This window comes from Botryllus schlosseri, chromosome 3 (genome assembly GCF_051294905.1).
Source record: "Botryllus schlosseri isolate E-star chromosome 3, Bs_hap1, whole genome shotgun sequence".
NCBI classification, from domain to species: Eukaryota; Metazoa; Chordata; class Ascidiacea; order Stolidobranchia; family Styelidae; genus Botryllus; species Botryllus schlosseri.
This window is the reverse complement of record NC_137238.1, coordinates 604,874-623,553: the sequence shown is the minus strand read 5'-3', so window position 1 is coordinate 623,553 and position 18,680 is coordinate 604,874. Positions and strand designations below refer to the sequence as shown.

Sequence of the window (18,680 nt, the reverse complement as noted above, 5' to 3'; positions counted from 1 at the left end):
CCTTATTCGAACCTTCAGTTGTGACAAGTGTTTCTTTGTCTCTTCTGCGTATTGTACCCCAAGACGGGATAGCCAGGTTTTGATACCCCCCCGTCCATTTCCATCGGGTGTCTCTCGAGACGGGGATAGTATGAACGTTTCCCACCCTTTTGAAATCAAGCAGGAAGTTTGGTTACCCAGGGTTGGTAAAAGTATTTCCGTCCGCGTTCGGTTTTCAGGGGCAGCAATTTGCATTGCACCTTGCCGAGGGTCCGCAAACACGGCCTGCCCCTCGAAAGGGTCGAATAATACTCTATTGAATAGTAAGGCTGTTTTGAGATCTCCAACAGCCGTTGAACAAACTTGTCTATTTTCCTTTAGTCCGCACCGCGATCTATTATGCAAAAGAACTGGGTAAGAGTCATACATTGCCATGCCTGAAGGTTGGGGTTTCGCCATCGTGCGTAGGAATGCCGTATCGGTTTTTCGTCCGTCGAACATCACATGCCAATGTTCCGAATATGTCTCGTTCCTTGCTTGTAGCCATACCAGATTCTCGCTTATCTTCGGCAGAGGAGCTCTGTCGGGCCATTGATTGCTAGAAAAGGTTCTCCGCTTATCCGGCGGGTTCCCAATAATACCGGGATCGACTTCCTGTATTACAAAATCTAGGGGCAAGAAATTCTCAACCGGTTGCTCCCCCATGAAGTAGCACTCTATACACATCACTCTACTTCGACGTTTTTTGTGAGCAACACAATGGCTGAATCTATTCTGTCCGATATCCCATCCTATATGACGCCCGAACTGATAGCGACAATTTGCTTCCACTGTTTCATATTGTTCCAATAAATTTATGATCATTGTCTTATATACGGTTAGTCGTTGTAATGTCTCGAGGGGTAGAGAATGCAAGACTCGGGTTTCTACGTACCTCCAGAGATGTATCACTCCCAGTCTGCCGTCACGTCGGTACTTTATTTTTTGAGTATAGTAGTCCGCAGGGTTCAGATCCGGCGATATCCACGACTCAGTCCTTCTGCACACACACTCCCGTTCATACGCCCAGGTTTCATTCCAATACCTGGCGTTTTGGGATCCTATGGATGATATGGGTGTCAGTAATTTGTATAAACTTTGCGGTGCGGCTTTCAACGGACCAAACGCCGAGTCGTCAACCTGTATCTGATAGTGACGTCGAATGTCCCTTCGAGGCCAGTCCCCTCCTAATATAAAAAGCCGTGACAACGGAACTCTTTGCGGCTTTGGTGGGACGTCGAAAAGTATCCATCCCGTAAAATTAAAGTCGTCGACGGACCCCACGGTCATGGCAGATAAGGGTAGTAGGTTTTCGCCAGTTTGGGTTTTCACAAAACAAGCCCACGGGATTAACAGCAGCAATCTTTGTAGTCCTTTCCATTTGTACAGGTAGTTAATTATTGGCATATTAGTTTAACGTGAAAATCTGTAATTCATATAGTTGTGTTTAGTTAAGCATGAGGGTTAAGAGAGCTTCGTCGGAGATTGGTTACCGTCGCACTATGGGCCTGGGCTTTACGGTGTAAGATGGTGTCGACGTTATATACATTGCAAGTTGGGCGTTAGTGTTCCGCCTTTGTACGCTAGATTTTAACTTGGGACAGCATAGGCTGTGATACCTGACACAACAGAATAAGATAATCACCGCACCCAGTACAAGTCCCAAGGGGAGGAGGATGGATCCGAGGCCCGAAAAAATGCCACTCAGTCCACTTCCAAACAGACCTCCGATTGCTCCAAGTCCCTTTTGTAGGAGGTTACCGGCACCGTTTCCGACCGATTCTATCAGACTTCCGGCACCGTTCGCCATCTCTTCTATCGTTTTGCCAAAGTTCTTCATAAATTCTTCCCCCCCAGCAAACTCGAAGGGGGCTACTGACACATTCTCGTAGCGCCAGTCGGAGATATTTACGAACACACTCCGGTTCAGGTCTTCCTTCCATACCTGTATACTGAGATCCACTTCTTCTTGAGCCTGGTTCAGACGAAGCCTGTTGGCTCGGAGTTTACTACTGATGTCGTTTGTCTCATTTACATACGTATCTTTATAGGCGGATAACTGCTGAGCATGCTCCCGCACCTGCAATGTCCCTTTCCGAATCTGTGTAAGATAGACCTTACTCGAATCGAATATGGACTTTCCGGTCAAATTAGCTAATTCTTTCATGACCAAGCGGTCGACGGCAAGTTCAGCGTCGCTCACCTCTGTGAAACTTTGAAACTGAGCGAGGGTGATGGTAGCCTGCCGCAATATCATTTGTCGGTTTTTCTCCACCATTTTCTGCATCCACACCAATCGTCTGTCCGTCAGTGATGCTCTTACCTCCATGTTTTCAACCAATCGGTCCAGCTTTTGTTGTTGCGCTGTTTGGATTTGGGAGAGTTCGTTTATCTTTTTCCCTAGTTCGGTTGATCTCTCCGTAGCCTGGATCATTCTGTCGTTGATTTGATGACTCAGGTCCTCAGTTTCTTTATGCAGTTGGGAAGATACAGTTGCGACAACAGCGACAACTGACACGACGGCAAAGATTAGTGCCAGTAGGCCGAAGAGGAATCGTTTACGTCTACGTTTCCCCCCAATCCTCCTATTATTATGTGCGATGTCTCCTTTTATTTCTATAGGACCTCCCGGAAAACGGGGTCGGTTACGCTCAGGGTCGAAGTGCACCTGATCCCAAAAGGCCGCCTTCAACTGAGGGCCCCCGACCGGATCTTGACAGTCGCTACCACTTATCCGTTCCTGACACCTAGGATCATCCGCAACCAAAGAGGGGTGCTTTCGCCAAATAGGCAGTATGTCGTTGGGTGCGGCTGGTTTTTCGGCAGGTCCGTCGAACAAGTTATCCCAACCAAGCCCTTGGTCATCTTGACCCTTCCAGTTCGATAAGGACGCCTGTATCCATCTAATCCTTCGAGGAAAATTCGAGGTGGGCAAGTCCCCCCACTTACTCTTGTTCTGCGTCGGCCAAAAATTACATGATGGAGGATGCACGATGTTGCGTAGGCCCTTACCGGATAAGGTTGGTGAGTGATGGACGACCTGCCAAAGGTGTTCATAGTTTTCCTGGGTGATCAGTCCTGACGTAGCTCGGCAGTTTTGCATAGGATGCCACTTACGTTCCCATGCGGATTCCGCACGAATGGTATCTATTTCTTGTATTATTATGTCTGCTTGGCTCGGTTCTAAAGCAGAAATTATCCCTGTGATATCACAAAAAACACAGGTGCCGCGTGAATCTGGCGTTGACGACACCAGGCGTTTGTCTGCCGTGCGAGTCTTCCAGTCGTAGGTTATTGAATATGTTCCGGCCCAAAGCACGTTACTCGGCCAACAATGCGCAATGCTCGAGCTACTGGCGTTATATTTATTCCATCGATCAACCTGAGTCCAGTTCCATGTATCTTTTGTCATGCGCTCTGTCCTACAAGTCGATCTCACCGCTGAGAACCCCGCGAAGGCTCGTAACATGATCAACTTGAATTTGGTCATTGCCATTAAGGTATCGTTCACATGGGACCACTCGTCCACTTCAGCCCCAGCCCTCCATTTCTGCCTAGACGTTTCCCAGGTCTCGTCCCAAAACCACCGTATCCTGACCCCATGTCCTATTGGGCGTACGAACACAGTTTCCTGGTCAAGAACGGTAAAGGTTAGGTTTGGCGAAATTTGGCCTAGTTTTCGTTGGCATAAGCAGGTCCGTTCAAAGTCCCGTACATTCGACCAATATCGCCCTTGTGGGAACGCCATTTGCTGCAATGACACCCGTTCGGCCACCACGTAACCAAAAGATTCACTATGAAACAGTGTTGGTCGCCTGTACACATGACGTTTCCCTGTCTTATTGAAAGCACTCATCAGGTCGTAGGTTTCCCATTGCGTATCATTTAGCCGAACCCAGTCGTCAGGTAGTGAGCCGTTGAATTCACCCAGTGTACCCTGAGTAAAGGTTCGGGCCCTGCTTGCTACAGTATCTCCGGATCTCGGCACGAAGCCCGCCGCCTCAGACAACAAGCAATCAGGTGTGCAACTGAAACCAATAACGACAGGCAGAATATAAATAGCGTAGTCCATTGAGACGGTATAGGCGTCGGTCCCCAATGCATAAGCTTATTATCTTATATTGAATATGATTTAATTATTGTCTGCAAAAAAATAGAAACATACATTGTCCGGTCTGTTGTTAACTTCCTTTCTTTGTTGCTAAAGGCTTCTCTGGGCTTTAATGAGAATCACCTTGTGCGTCAGGGATCTGATCACTAGGGTCGTCATTGCAATACCGTGGGTCAAGCGATATCGTTCTCAACAGAGCCCCAAACCTTTTTTTACGGGGGTATCTTCTCTTCCAAAGCCACTCCCCCACGTAATCGGCTAGTAAATGGCGTGCTAAACCCCTCGACCTGTGTAAATGATATTTCAGCGAGCCCCAACATGCCTCCAAATCATTGGTATGAACGCCTTGGGCAGATTTGAACGTGGTGGCGTGGTCAACTGATCCATGTTTATAGCCCTGCCCCCAACTTTCAATGCCCTTATACGATGGATAGCCATCTGTCAGAATGGTCGAACCTCTGGCTACATTCTTAATTATAAGTCTTTTCAGAACGTCCGCTGTTCGGTCAGATGTGATCTCCACAAACATGTCACCGGTACCTCGGTCCAGGCCACCGAAAGCCCAGACAGCCTTCACTGCTTGTTGGCCGCTACCAGCTGCCCGCTTCCGTTTGGCCAAGTGAGTTTCGTCCAGGATTACAGTTCGGCCAACCCCGCCTAATTTCCGTTTACGTCTTTGTATGTAAGCAGAGCATATCTTGCGCAGTTGTCCAGACCATTCTACCGTCGTACGTGCGCTGATCTCGGCCTCATGGGCCATTTGAATTTGTAGAGAGTCTTGGGCCCAAAAATAACTTAATACTAGCAGCTGGGGTAACCCAAGTTTGCTTTTTGAAAAAAACGAGTACTTGCGGATAGTAGCAGTGGTTTTACAAGGAGAGCACCTCCATCTCCATCCGTCCGAAATTCTCTCGGTAGTCCGTTCTTCCTTCATCCATCTTGAGCATTTTCTGCATATCATTTGTTTTCTCAGTAGACCCCGGCTTCTTAAAAAAGGGATGCAATCGCGTGTATGGGGTAAGGCCCCCATTTCCACCAATCGCAGCACATTGTAATCCTCGACGAAGGAGTCTGAAAAGTAAATAAAAAAGTACAAGTTCCTTTAACGATCGACCACTTCCCAGCAGTTAAATCTCGACGGCTGCGTCACCCCGCATCCTAGGCCAGGTTTTCCATCAGTATATACTCTGACGGTATTGGCCCTTCGCACAGTATTACCTCGTGATTATGCGACTGTAAGAGTCGTAGACCTATCCTTCTGAGGTCGCTCGCCCTCATTCTCAGAACCGTTCTACGCCCACGTGCTTTCGTTGTGTTAATCTTACTCAAATGGATGAACCGTCGGTTCATTCTGTGTAGTTGGGTATCAATGATTTGACGGGCACCTTCATCCGTCGTTATGTGATACAGCATGTCATCGCCCAGGTACTCTTCGTACGGAGGTGGCATCCCTTTGGTGTGCCCGTGCGCTGCAGCCAGGCCTTCACTGGACATCACTGCCCTGTCGCAATTGGCCATGATATCCTCGATTTCAGTTATCCCGAGGTCTTGTCGCAGCTTGTCTTTGATTATTCCGCGAACTTCTTCCCAGGGGTGGTATCCATCGACAGAGTTTGCGCAATACTCGTGCCGACAGTGGAACATCAGGGTTCGCTGTATTTTCTCTTGTTGAGATTCTTTGTGTCCCGGGAGGGTGGCCCAGACATGAGGGTCATCATCTCTAGCAGCCATTTCCATCCAATAGGATCGGGACAATCCATCTGAAGTAAACACTTGGAACGTGCTCAAATGGATTACCTCTTTTATCTGGAATCCGGAGAGATGATTTAGCCACCTTTGAATCAATGGCTTTGGGCTCGGGTTTTTTGCCTCATCTGTCATTCTTTTCAGGAGTCCAAAAACTCCCATGTTGTCAGTAATTATAGTGAAGGGTAAGGCGCGCAGCATCGACTGCCATTTCTCCACTGAATCCTTCAGGGCTTTAAGCTCTTTGGTGCATGGGTCATAGGCTTTAGCCGTCGGGGTTACCCACTTTTGACTGTAGTAAGCGACCGGATACACCTCCTTGAAAGGGGGTTTTTCCCCCACATCCGTTTGAAAAATTACGGAGCCAAACCCTACATCTGATGCATCAGTTTCCACGAAAATGGGAAGTCCTGAATCCAGATGATACAGTACCTTGGTACTGTCGAGTGCGGCTTGAGCTGTCTTGTAGTCCTGCATTAATTCTTCGGTCCAAAGTACCGGTGTCATTTTACCTCGAGTCGCTGGGACTTTTCCCGTTAGTGCATCAAATTTTGCCAACTTCAAGCTCAACTCTGGGATGTGCTCCGAGATGTAGCGTAGAGCGCCGATCCATCCCCGTAATTCATATATATTTCGGGGTGGTGAGAGCTCTCGCAGCGCCCTTATTCTCTCGGGCTGCACCTCGATCTCTTTCCCCGTCAGGGTCGCTCCCAGCAGATTTACTCTCCGTTTTCCAATAAAGCATTTATTGATGCTGAGCGTCAATTTCATTTTTGCAAGTTGTTCAAATACCAGTCGTAGGAGAAGCAAATGGTCCTCTACCGTTTTTGTGCTAAGGAAAATGTCGTCTATGTAGGCCTCCATAGGCGTCGCATTCTCCTCATCCGATCGGCCATTTTGCTTCATGTGTTGACGGTACCTTTCCGTGATGGGCTTCACCACGCATTCTTGCATGTTAGCGCTCCAAAGAGCAACCGCGGTCTTCAATCCCATCACCATCTTGCGCCATCTTACGTGCATTCCTTTGATTGCTATCCCCACATATTGCTTGGATCTTTCCGTGATATCCATGTGGAAATAGGCTTTCTTCAAATCCAGCAGGGAGAGCACTTCTCTTCCCTGGGCGAGTTGTTTTACATCTGGTACTAAGGGTGGAGGGACTTCGATTGACTTTATAGCAGCGTTCAGGGGCTGGAGATTCTGTACGACTCTCCATGATTGCTTCCACCCGTCCTCCTGCTTCTGTCTTTCATTCATTTTTTGTGGGACGACAAAGATGGCCAGTTTCCATTCGGCAAATCCTTGCTCAATTATTCCCAGGTCCAAGAAGTTGTCCACTGCTTCTTTTAACGCCTTCGCCTGGCCCTCCCCTTTCAGATTATAAGGTCCAGAAACAAAAGGCTTAGTCGAGGGATCCCTGAGTTCTATGTCACACTTATACTTCATGGCTTGAGGGGCTCGTAAGTGGCCACGCAGGTCCTCTAGTTCAGCTGCGAAAGGCTCATAGACGGCTTTCCAAACTTCGTCGGCAATGATGGTATTTTCCGGGGTCGTTAGATCAGGAGGTTTGTATGGAAGCTTTGCCAGTGCTACCGATTGTGCACAGAGACTTTCGAGTTCCGTCTTAACGCTGGGACTGGTGCCTTGTTGTAATGTGTACGTGGTAAGAGGACCAGTTATCGGCCGATGCGAATCACGTGATAAACGGGGTTTTGGTGTTGGTGGAGAGAGGGCGAGGTTCTTCGTTGTCAGCGGGGATTCCCTACCTATCCAATCTGACCTCTGAGCTCGGTGCGTGCCCACACCTACCGTCACGCCGACGGACTCATTCTCCGCCGGGGGCCCTGTTTCTGGGGAGACGCGCATCTTAAAATCCCCAGACTCCTTGTCGGATGCGCCTGGACATGCGTCCGGTTGACCGACAATAGCTGCTTCGTTTGAACCTTTTGGGAAATTACTCATAACTGTGGCTGTCGTCATGCATCTTTGGGCCGAATTGTTACAGTTATTCGAACAAGTGCATCCACGTGAGCTTTCAGGACCAGTTTTCTCGTGCAGGTCCTTATTTACGTCAGCCGGGATTCCGCGCTCGACGTCTTCATTAATGGTGCCAGCAGGGATTCCTGTCTCGACACGTCTTTGGTTAGTGCCAGCAGGGCGACCTGACCCGACACTCTCTTGCCTAGTGCCAGCAGAGCTACCTGTCCCAACACTAGGGGTTTCCCGTAGGTTTTTTTCGACGTTAGTGGTATTTACCAACCCGTCGTCCGCGCCAGTGGCGATTGCCATCTCGACACTTGCGCCAGCGGCGACGGCCGGCGATGATGACCGGCGCGCCGACTCGACGCTTATCTGTTTCGCAGCTTCCATCAACCCATCGTCGGTAGCAGCGTTGCAAGGACTGTTTCCGACTCTGGTTCCATCCCGTTGATCGCACGAGATCTCGTCATGTAGTGTTACTAAAGACAACTCTTCGTTTGCATTAGACGGAGTTTTAAATTCAGTCGCTATGTTCGGTAATTGTTGTACCTGATCAATCCATTTCAACCCAATAATATTGAGAGGGACTCCTTTCCCGGTCGCAAATGGAACCGGTAGTCCATCGAATTCAATAATTACCAAGGAGTCAACGTGGGAAGAGCCCCCTATACCGCGTGATTTCATATCTAAGGGTTGCCGTTCCTCCCAGCTCTTGGGATACATGGTTTTTACATCATTTTTCATTATTAAATTGGGGATGCTTCCCGTGTCGGCCAAGAATTTAGTTCCCGTTATGGTGTCAACCAAATACAAGAGCCGACCGCCGAATAATTCCGTAAAGTCTGGCTGTAGTGGGTTATCCGGTGTATCAAGAAATGTAAATAGGGGTAAAGAAGCATTATGTACAGTTTTTGCGTGTTGGGGTAACAAATTGTCTGGGAGCTGATTTACCGGATCAATCAGCACCCCCAGTCGTTTTTTGAGAGTCTCAAGCCTTGTTCAAGTTCCTCATCCGTCCAGTGCGAGGCGTCATAGCGACGTGGAGGACGACGATATAGCGGTTCCGTCCAGGCCACTCGGCTATTGCCCTGGTTCGGTTGTACAGCCGGTCCCTGAGGACCCCATTGGTCCCTATCATGCCAGTGGGTTCTATCTCTGTTTTTTGGCCTAGAGTCATAATAGGCCTCGCACAAGGCAGTTCTCTGTGTCAGAGAGGGAGAACCTTGGGTGGCAAGGTACCGGTCGAGATCCGGGACCGTCAATATGTTATTCCTTGCAAGGAAAGGCTCCCAGTTGCGTTTTGTGGACTCCTTTACGCGCGGAGGTACCGGTCGTATTCGTTTGCGAACTACCCAACCTAAAGTATCATCCTTGGCAATCACCTCCTCATTTAGCCAAAGCACGAATTTTGCCACGCAATTACGGGATTGGTGTCCCGGGGCCTTACAATAATAACATACGGATAAGGACTGCCCCTGAGGGGGGTTCAGATACAAGCCTAGAGGGGCGAAAATGTTGGGGTTCCCAAGAAAATTATACCTCTCACCTTGGCTCTCCGCGATGCGGAGGGCTTCCTGACTGCTAGCCGGCGTGATTTCCTGGCTGTCCCCGCCAATTCCAGAGTCCTGCGTATTCACCATCCGAGGTCTCCGGTTCGAAGTACTTGGCCCCTGACTTGTTTGAGGAGATCTGGAGTTCCGTGTTGGTGGAACGTTGGGTCCATTCGATGCGTTGCGCCCATTTTGTGTTCGGGAAGATTTGGCCCTGGGAGCCGGGCCCTGTCTGCCAAACCTATTTCCACTCATTACATTGGTAGGAAAACGGTTGGTCTTTGCGCCGCGAGGAGGGCCACGTCGTGGCTGCGACGCTTGCCCGACGCCGACGGGCTGCTGTGGCGACATATTCCCCGACGGTCTGGGTGGTGTCCCCCCGATCATGTGCGGAGGTTGTTGGGGTGAGGGTGGTTGCACCATTGGAAGTGACGGTGTAGTCGGTGGGGAAGGGGTGTTTATTCGTCCATTTCCACCCCCGTGAGTAGGGTAACTGTGCATCATGGGTCCTGTAGGCTGAACATTATATATGTGCACAGGTGGTAGGGGTGACATTGTTTCACGCGTTTTTCTGGTCTCTCGAGCGGTGGGACGTACCTCTTGTTCATCCAAAAACTCAGAATTCCAGTACAGCTGTAAATCCTCCGCCACCTCTTGCCAGGACCTGCTATCCCATCCCCGCATCAGCAGCCTAAGTGCTTCTGGTAATCGTTGCCTTAGGTTGCGGAAGAGTCGCAGCCCATCCGGATTTTCTTTGATTTCAGCTTCCATATCTATCTCTAGTTGTTTTAGGGCGCTATTCAACAGCGGAAGAGGTTCGTCTTCCCACTGATAGTTCCTTCGGAAATCGTTGATGACCTTTTCATTGTTTACCAAGCCTTGCGGGTTGGATAGCGACAATGATTTCATGACCGAGACCCATTTTGCATTTCCCGAGTTGGTGTTGAAGAAATTCCCTAGCTGATTAGCTTGTTTGAGGCGACCCGCACTTCTCAACTTCTTCTGCATGGCATTAGCCAGGATGATATCAGTATCAGTGCCGCCCTCACCGTGTCGTATACGTCTCATCGTATTAGCCATCCACTTTAGAAGTGGCATATCCCCAGGGTCCATCATTAGCTGCAGCATCTCCTTTTCCGACTGGAACCTTTCGGGCGTAGTCAACACCGGGTTCACGGCATCATTTGGCGGTTGTTCTCGCGGAAGTCTCGATCTACCTTCGCTTTCTCTTGGGGTAGATGCGTATCGAGGTAATCTGAGGTATTCAGCAATGTCCGACATATCCTCTGCGGGTTCGCTTGGGTTGGGCCGACCAGAGTCCCGCTGAAGCGTCCGCGTGGTTTCCCGAATGGCCTCCCGTGCCTCCGCTATTTGTCTGCCTAGTCTGTCCAATTGGGCGTCAGTATCTTCCCCCGAATCTTCGGGCTCTTCGCTTTCGCCTTGTCGGTAGTTCGTTCTCCCTTCCTGAAAGGTAACGCGCCTTGTTGGAGTGCTGGCCGCACCTTGTGTCCTGGTCCGGGTTCCTTCGGCTGCTCGTTGATCGTCGAGCCATGCTCCGAGCCGTTCTCGAGCGTGCGCATAGTCCTCGTCTGAATCTGGTCCAGTGTCTGTTCCGGTTCTACTCAGCTGAAATAGACTGGGTGTATCGACTGGGTTCCCCCTTCGTCTTTCGGGGCGTGTTCCATTCCAAACCGGAAAACATGGAGTCGTTTTTGGATGAGAATCTGATAGCGACCTCGGCTTGGAACCGGGCAACGTAGGGTAGACTGTAGTTACGGTATGGCAATCCAGGCCCTTTTGGACTGTAAACGTGGGTAGTGGCGCTGTTGCCCTGGACGATTTCCCAACGGGTGGATCATACGCCGGGGGAGGTGTTGTAGCCATTACGGACAGGGAAGAAGGTGGTGGTGGTTTATCTCCAACCACTTGGGCATGGGCTTTGCCCAGTTCAAATTCCGATTTCAGAATCTCACTGAGGACTTCAGTGGAGACTTTCCCGCTAACCTTCGAAGTCGCGTCGCATACTGCTTTGAGGTCGGCTTGAGCTCGCCTGACTTCTTTCTTGGCCTTTTCCAGCCCCTTCATTGTCTCGGGCAGTGTTGATTTGACTTCTTTTAGTACCTTCGTTTGTTCAGCCACGTCTTTTGCCATCTGTCTTTCTTGTTGTCTGACGTCTTCGTGGCGTTTTTGTGTTGCTTTCAGTAGCTTGATGCCCTGCTCGAGCTCGCCTGCCGCCTTCGACGACTTATTCCTTTTTTTGAATAATTTTAGCATTTTTCGCAAATTTTATGTAACGGTTGATTGTCTGAATCTTAGTCCCGTACCTTTTATTGGTTATGGGAAGTACCGTTTCGAAACAGATTACGCACGGACGTGGTTGTGTTGTTTTCGATCACTCGCCCTTGCGTTGTAGGTACGGAATACCTTCCGAAGATAACTGGTTCGGTTCCGTTGGCGATTGCCACAGCAAATCCGTTACGTGGGACAGCAAGTGCTTCGGCCGTTGTAGTGACGTCGTTAGAGAGACCTTCAGGGTTTGTCGTGGGAAAGAATACTGGCACGAGGTGTACGTAGACCGACGCCAACGTTATTAGCAGAGATATAACAGAAGTGATTACCGTCACTCCGAGCACGATTCTCACGAGGGTCGTCTTCGCGCACATTAATAGGTCACCGTTTTTTCACCGGAATAATCTCGCCGATGGCTCCAATAATGTCTTTATAGTGCAGCTCCGATAACGATTGTTATGCGAGTCGTCCACACTTGGTTCGGATTATTTCGCGGTGAGGAGTTGACCTTCTATTGCGCTGTATTGTCCAGACGACGTCCGTGGGTGTTGATTGAAGCAGCAGTAGTTGCAGTAGTGGTATCTTTCAGTATCAGACAATGACCCTTAGGTCCAGAGTTCTAAACTAGTCTTATATAACGTGTAATTAAGCCTTTAATACAACCAAATACTCCAATCATTATCATGCAGACAGAATGAGGTATCTAAGCAAAACTCGGTTAAATTGGCATATAAAATATCCATCAATTATAACACAAGATAAAGCTTAAACCTATTCATATTCATGCACGATTAAATGTATTTTAAATACTCCAAGGTTTGTTTTCGCATATAAACTATGCGACGGCCTTTCCTGCCGAAGTGGTATCTTTCAGGGTTTGTTAACACATATAAATAATGTGACGGCCTTTCCTGCCGTAAAATAGCTCATAGGTTTGTTTACACATATAATGCATGTGACGGCCTGTCCTGCCGTAAAGCAGCTCCGAGGTTAGTTTACACATCTAATGAATGTGTCGGCCTTTCCTGCCATAAAGTTCATTCATGACATATCGCTACATGACACACCATTCAATCACAATAGTCATGCACGATCCAATGTTTTAATCACTATCTGTTATATCTCTGGGTTCCTTTGTATCGGTGTATATAAGCTTTTTATTCATTCGTATGTACCGTGTCTCACAAATAATAGATCTGATTTACCACGAATCTTTAACTCTACACATGCTCCAATAAGGTAGAGGTTCCTAGCTTAGTCTAAGGGTGCGTAGCTAGTTATAACGCGTAACTCCGGGAGGTTCCAACATTAAGGACTTTGTATCGTTGACCCGATTAACATGGCCATATGCCAATTAAAGTGCACTTGATGATACTACCCTTAACAAAGGTGTTGCTTATTCGAACACTGTTAGATACCCAGGGTCCCTTTTACGGGTTTTCTGAAGAAATCCCTAACCATTTCTAATCCTAAGCTTCTATCCCGCTAGGGTGAAGGGTCCCGACACTAACATAGGGCGTGGTCGGTGTATAACGCCTAAGTAAAGCCTACAGGCATAGTATTCGCTATCATATTACTGTAGTAACAACCAATTATTCACATATTAAATGTTCACTAACCCATACACATATCTACGACATAAAATGTTAGCGCCATTTTAAAGCAACCTGATGGTATTGATCAAAGATACAGTAAAGGCCGCGCTTGAACAAAATGGCGTCACTATACAATAATACATCAAAGTAACCATCACGTGAAAATATCAATGTCCTGTTATGACTCACGCGTCTCGTCATCATGCCGCAGATAGATTCATGTCGTTGTTCGCCAAACGCACCCTCTCCGACCTCCATCATCGTATGTAAAGGACGTATTTGGCAACTGTACGCTTGGGTACTTTGTCTTGTGCATCTATTTCGAACCCGATTTCTTCAACTCCCTTGCTGATGAAACGATCCTTCTGCGTATCTCTTCTTGATTTTGCAGCCGTCTTGATCGCCTCTTTTCTCCGCTGTCTTCAACGCGACTTCTTGCGGGCATTGTTTGGCACGTTCCAACCTTTGGTTCGCTGGTCCTTGCTGAGCAGTGATTCATGGTGCCGGATTTCTTCTCATCTCGTTCATTTGACTTCATTAAGCCCTAGATTCTATCGAGGGGAGCAGTTTTGCGGGACTGTCGAATAGTAATTTTAGAGTTGGTACCGCCAAGCCGTTCATTAATGCCAACAGAATGTCCAGTTCATATCGATACTCTCATGCCATTTCATCACTTCATTCAGTCTTATGGTCTTATTGAGAGCAGGTCATTAAATCATTGGCATGTTTTTGAGACGCTCTTCTTGTCATATAAGTTGTAGATACACTCAATGCGCACAGGGAGGACATTAAATACACACATATCAGAATACTGCGTCATTTGTTATCGTAACGTTGCCAAAATACAATAATTTGCATGCACGTACTGATCATGGTGCCATAAGTGCACTTGTCAGACACATCCATTTCGTGAAACGAATGTGCATACAAGGCGGGTCTTATTCTAATGTCATACTCAATCATCGGCACATCAGTTTCGAAAAACGAATGTGTGGACAAATTCAACCATGGGTTACTTTTCTAAGGTCTTTATATTAGCAGTACTGGCCTGAGGTATTCCTAATGTTATAGGCCTATTATTTCCGGTTATAATATTCATTTTTATTCAACTTATGTAGTTCCATAGCAATTCACAACGTAGTCACGTTGTAAATCGCTATGGTAGTGCCCTAAACGTTTTGGAATATCTGTCGGTCTTTCACCAGGGTCTACCACCGAGGTACCGATCTATATCCATTGTGGATATTGTCCTTAACATTTTGGAAAATCTGTCCGTCTTATCCAGGATCTAATATCAAGGTACGGATGTACATTAATTATATTAGCCCTAATCGTTTTGGAAAATCTGTCCGTCTTATCCAGGATCTAACATCAAGGTACGGATGTACATTATATTAGTAGCCCTAAACTTTTGGAAAATCTGTCCGTCTTATCCAGGATCTAACATCAAGGTACGGATATCTATCCATCTGTTATATTTGCCCTAATCGTTTTGGAAAATTTGTCCGTCTTATCCAGGATCTAACATCAAGGTACGGATCTCCATCCATCTATTGTGGATACTATCCTTATCATTTTGGAAAATCTGTCCGTCTTATCCAGGATCTAACATCAAGGTACGGATATCCAGTTTTTTAAACCTATTTTTATATTTAAAATTTCGCAATTCTTATGATTTCAAACAATCTTCGTTATCATAAATACGGGGGTCTTTTAACTATCGTAATTCCTGCACTTGATAAATTTTATCGAATCGAAATGCTTTATTTCGATACTTTCAGTGCCATATAGTGACAGTCAGCTTCCTCTAGCGACAGTGAACGCGTTTCCGCGTACGCATAAATCTGGACTTCGGGGAAGATCACCCATTTTACGAGATTACGTTCAGTCTTCTCATCACTTAGTATCTCTACCCACTCGGGGTTCGCCATTTTCAAGGCTTTTACCCAGTTTATGCAGATATCTGCGAACGCCATTTGAAGAGGTCCTTCAGGATGAAGGCTCCCTGCGTAAGTATCTTCCCACTCGTTTTCATCGAGTTCTTTACCAGCCCAATCACTGTCGCACGTTTGGAAGCCGCTATTTCTTTCCCAATAGCGATATCGTAGACTGGAATCGTCATTAAATATATCATAAAGATGATCTGTTAACGATTGTGTTGTCATGAGAAATTTCAACGACTTTAGTCCGTGATCGATAAAGTCCTCTTTTTGAGGTTTCGATATTAGGTGCTCCGTCTCGGGTTCTTTGCAACGCAAGCCCAGGCACATACTAATATTTTAGCGTTTGTTATCGATGCAATAAACCTTAAATATGCACATATAGAAAAGTTTAAATCGACCACTTTCGCTTGATTGGATATTTTTCTAAGTGTGCGAAGCCCAGGTCCAGTCCAACTACTATGGTATTTTTTTCACGCAGAGCAAGTCGAGTTCATGCTTTATACAGCTCATATGTTAGCGCTGTTGCGGTCAACCGGCTGCATGTATCACGTGCGGTAACAGTTTCCGGCAGCTTACAGTTGAGCGCAACACGGACTGAATAAAAAAACAGCCACTGACGGCGCTCAAAATGAAGCAACCTAGTAAACGCAAAAGAAACATCTTGCCCCCCACAAAGGCATTCTTTTATTGTTTTTTTTTTTTTTGAAGATGATTTTATGCTCCGTATAACCTTTATCTTTAGTTTTCTCTTTTGTAAGTTTTTATATCTTATGTACATATTTCAAGATTAATTCATTTTATATTTTTTTTTCACAATAGGTTTTTATTTTTTAGGATTTTTATCTTAGTGGGTATTATACTATGATACAATACGCGTATATACACAATTTAATATATCTCTCCATCCCAGCCTTCCCCCCTTTCTTTTACAGGCATTATCAACGGTCACACCCCTTCCAGCACACTTACAACATGTCAAGTGGGAGGCGAGGTTTTCCCATAGTTAACCAAAGTACTATACTGGATAGGAAGTGCCGAGAGTCGTGCTCATTATTTATCTATGTAAATGACTGTCCCAATTCCGTTGTGCGCGAAAGCGTAAATAGGTCACTCTCGAACCGGGATATCTAAACATATCCCTGCTCTCGAAACCACAAGCTGTGACGACACAGTTAGTCTGCGGCGCACGTGTTCTCAGAGCCCGCATAAGAGGTCGGCGCGGTCGCGCTTCAGTCGTAAGATAGACAATTGGCTCCATTTCGCTTCATTTATTCTTTCTATTTCTTATCGAACCGCAGTATGATTTGAACCTGGTAAATCTACAAGTTTCTGACCACTAATTACTACTATTTGGCTGTTCTGTGCTAGTAAAGAAAGCTCCTTGGATCTGCGTGTGTGATCAGGATTGCAAGAGTATACTCAGAGCGGTCATTAGTCAGTGACTAGTGCGTACAACAGGAACTGTAAGCTGTAGCGTCGACTCCAATCAAGCACTATACCAGCGTGTCTTGCAACAAGCCGTTGCAGCGACCGCTACAATCTACATAACTCCATTACGTGAGCACCTGATAGGCTTAATTTCTCTCAATTAATATAAACCGTCATACACTCGTAAAAAGACACCTCTTACCATTTGGTAAGTGCCAAGCGGTGCCATTTGTATCCACGGAGTGAGGGGGGTGCCGAGAGGCAGGCATGGGAGTATGTCTTCTACATAGATTTACATTTGCGGTTTAGATATAGTCAATAATAGTAAATTTCATATCTATATGAAATTCTTGATGTATTGTGCGTTCGTCACGATCGGGATTTCAAAAAAAAAATATAATATATATACATATAATAAATAAGCAGCAATTTAAAACAGTTTTAAAAATGTCTCGTAGATATCTCACTAATATCTCGCGGAGCCGACTGTAGCGAGGACCAAATAAAAAGGGAAAAATGTAAGTAAATTAAAAATTCAAATATAATTAATAGATTAGCAAAACATTTAATAATGAGAATAGGGTGGTTTTTCACGGGGCAGGGGGTCTGGGAAAGTTACCCGCTTTTTGCTACTATCTTCTCCTTCTTGTGACGACTTTTCGGGCGGAAGGGCTATTGCAATTGGACCACATTACTCTCGTAAATGATTGTGGCGTTAAAACAAATCATTCACTACAATGTGCGTCCTCAATTGCATTTATACCGTGTGATTTAATATAATCTCAACACAACAGACAATAGACGTAGAGTGGACTTTCACTAAAGACAATACAGTTTCTATGCTTATTCGAAAAATCATTTTTGTATATAAGGTGGGAATTGCGCAGCCTTGTATTCGAGTACATGAACTATCCGTAGTCCCCGAGATGGTATTTCAGGGGCACACTTAGCGATTCAATCACGATACAATGTCTTTACTTTCTGGAACTTAACACAAATTTTGTGTAACCGTATAATAAATCCGTGTATATAATAAATGAAATACAAGAATACAGCTTCTACTTTAGAGCTATTCTCCAGTTTCACTGTATTCTGACTCAAATTCTTCTTCCGTTAAGTTGAGCTAGACAGGGATGCCGAATTATTGCGTTGTCCTAATTCCCTATCAGCTATAGCCTTATTAATTTAGTTGTCTCGGCTTGTCTGGTAGTCTAATCACCACCAGTCCGTTTGCCCTATTTAGCAGCTTTCGAGGCGTGATCGCACGTTTCCTTAGGCAGAGATTGCGGCATTTAGAACGTCATGGAATGATGATATCTATACGTGGGCTTATGATACGATAGGCTGTTTTTCGACAAAGCTATGGTCAGCGATGATTCCACACAAAGGTCCGCAGCACATACCGCTCAATACAGACCTAGCCGCCCCTATCTCTGAAGTAAGTAACAAATAGTGAATGCATTATGACCTCAACCCGCCATCACTAAGGTTGGGGTCAAAATTGACCCCAGGTGAACAAATCCGCGATCCATATTTTCATGTGCGGTCGGATTGTTCTTGCCATCCATGTAATCCTAAATGGTGCTATACACTATCAATCAGAATAATACAGTTGCTGACTATCGCTAATACCTCGCCGCTATGAGCTATTGATTGAGCATGCAGAGGTGGTCACCAACGGAGTACTTCTACCTTTTGAATTACTCGAAGTAGATTTTCCCGACTCACGCTACCTTTTAGGTAGTTATGCTTTTGGACTAATTCTACTTCTACTTGACCGTTTTCTGTTTTGGAGGCAAAAATATGCGTAGAATACCTACTTACTCCTACTTCTACTTGAGTAGAAATTCCGGCGTTACTTCTACTTCTACTTGAGCAGCGACGGCGACTACTTTGACCACCTCTGAGCATGTGTCAGACTATTCTTCGAAAGTATAGCGGGCAGACTAAGTACTTTTCTCCTCATTGCAATCGGAACGATTACGACTGCTCATGGCTCTTTCGCATTGTTTATGTCACA

General features: G+C 46.3%; 1 long non-coding RNA gene across 1 annotated transcript in view; it reads right to left on the bottom strand.

Moving 5' to 3' along the window:
- LOC145435518 (uncharacterized) overlaps nt 1-12,362 on the bottom strand; it is a 446,234-nt gene extending 433,872 nt beyond the window's left edge. The window contains exon 1 of the long non-coding RNA XR_013913871.1: nt 12,346-12,362. This is a non-coding gene — a long non-coding RNA (uncharacterized LOC145435518). The remainder of the gene's footprint in view (nt 1-12,345) is intronic.
- Nucleotides 12,363-18,680: the final 6,318 nt, after the last annotated feature.